Source organism: Macadamia integrifolia, unplaced genomic scaffold, assembly GCF_013358625.1.
Source record: "Macadamia integrifolia cultivar HAES 741 unplaced genomic scaffold, SCU_Mint_v3 scaffold1176, whole genome shotgun sequence".
Taxonomy (NCBI): Eukaryota; Viridiplantae; Streptophyta; class Magnoliopsida; order Proteales; family Proteaceae; genus Macadamia; species Macadamia integrifolia.
The window spans coordinates 1-2,165 of NW_024868109.1; positions in this window are offsets into that span (position 1 = coordinate 1).

A 2,165-nucleotide genomic window follows, 5' to 3' on the forward strand; every position below is an offset into this window, starting at 1 on the left:
TTAGGATTTCTTCTTTCATTTTTTTTTTTTATGGTATGTGGGGAGGGAAGTAGGAAATAGCCTAGAGGTTCAAACCTCATACTCCCTGGTGAGCATATGTTTAGGGTTTATGGTTTATGGTTTAGGGTTTAGGGTTTATGGTTTATGGTTAAGGGTTTGGGGTTTAGGGTTTTGGGTTGAGTGCTTAGGGTTTAGGGTTAGTATGTATGGTTTTAGGGTTTGTGGTTTAGGGTTTATGGTTTATGGTTTAGGGATTTGGCTTTGGGTTTTCGGTTTAGGGTTAATGTTGTTGGGTTTTTGGTCTAGGGTTTAGTGCTTAGTGATTAGGGTTTATGGATTAGGTTTTAGGGTTTAGGGTTTAGTTTTTATGCTTTAGGGTTTAGGGTTTAAGGTTAAGGGTTTAGGTTTAGTGTTTAGGGTTTAGTGTTTAAGGTTAAGGGTTTAGGGTTTGGGGTTTAGTGCGTACGGTTTACGGTGTAGGGTTTAGGGTTGAGGGTTTAGGGTTTTTTGTTTTGGGTCGAGGGCTCTGGATTTGGGGTGTAGTGTATGGGGTTTTTTCTTTAGGTTTACCATTTAGGGTTTAGAGTTTAGGCTTTTAGGATTAGGGTTTTGTATTTATGGTTTAGGGTATAGGATTTAGGGTTTTGGGTTTCATTTTTTTTCTTGGCAGGTTGGGAGGGAAGTAGGTAATAGCCTGGAGGTTCGAACTTCCTAGTGAGCATAAGTTTAGGGCTTATGGTTTATGGTGTAGGGTTTAGGGTTTATGGTTTAGGGTTTAAGGTTTGGGGTTTTTCTTGGCAGGTGGGGAGGGAAGTAGGTAATAGCCTGGAAGTTCGAACCTCAGACCCCTGGTGAGCATAAGTTTAGGGCTTATGGTTTACAGTGTAGGGTTTAGCGTTTATGGTTTAGGGTTTAAGGTTTAAGGTTTCTCTTGGTAGGTGGGGAGGGAAGTAGGTAATAGCCTGGAGGTTCGAACCTCAGACCCCCTGGTGAGCATAAGTTTAGGGCTTATGGTTTATGGTGTAGGGTTTAGGGTTTATGGTGTAGGGTTTAGGGTTTATGGTGTAGGGTTTAGGGTTTGCGGTTTAGGACCTGAAGTTTAGGGTTTTGGGTTTTGGGTTTAGTGTTTAGTGCTTAGGGTTTAGGGTTTGGTGTTTAGGGTTTAGTGTTTAGTGCTTAGGGTTTAGGGTTTGGGGTTTAGGATTTAGGGTTTAGGATTTAGGGTTTAGGGTCTAGGGTTGAGTGCTTAGTGTTTAGGGTTTAGAGTTTGGTTTTAGGGTTTGGAGTTTAGGTTTTATGGGTTTTTGTTTAAGGATTTGGGTTTTGGGTTTTGGGTTTAGGGTCAATGGTGTCGGGTTTTTGATTTATGGTCTAGTGTTTAGGGATTATGGTTTACTATTATGGTCTTAGGGTTTAGGGTTTAGTTTTTATGCTTTAGGATTTAGAGTTTAGGATTAAGGGTTTAGTGTTTTGGGTTTAGGGTTTAGGGTTTGGGGTTTGGGGTTTGGGGTTTGGGGTTTGGGGTTTAGTGTGCAAGGTTTGGGGTTGAGGGTTTAGGGTTTAGTGTTTAGTGTGTAGGGGTTAGGGTTTAGGGTTTTAGGTTTAGTGTGTAAGGATTAGGGTTTACGGTTTAGGGTTTTGGGTTTATGGTTTTTTGTTTTGGGTTAAGGGCTTTGGATTTGGGTTGTAGTGTTTGGGGTTCAGTCTTTAGGGTTTAGAGTTTAGGCTTTTAGGGTTAGGGTTTAGGCTTTTAGGGTTAGGGTTTAGTATTTAGGGTTTAGGGTATAGAGTTTAGGGTTTAGGATTTCTTCTTTCATTTTTTTTTTTTATGGTATGTGGGGAGGGAAGTAGGAAATAGCCTAGAGGTTCAAACCTCATACTCCCTGGTGAGCATATGTTTAGGGTTTATGGTTTATGGTTTAGGGTTTAGGGTTTATGGTTTATGGTTAAGGGTTTGGGGTTTAGGGTTTTGGGTTGAGTGCTTAGGGTTTAGGGTTTAGGTTTATGGTTTATGGTTTATGGTTTAGGGATTTAGGCTTTGGGTTTTGGGTTTATTGTTAATGGTCTAGGGTTTAGGTTTTAAGGTTTTGGGTTTAGGGTTTTGGGTTTTGGGGTTTGGGTTTTGGTTTTAGGGTTTAAGGTTTAATGCCTAGGTTTTAGGATTT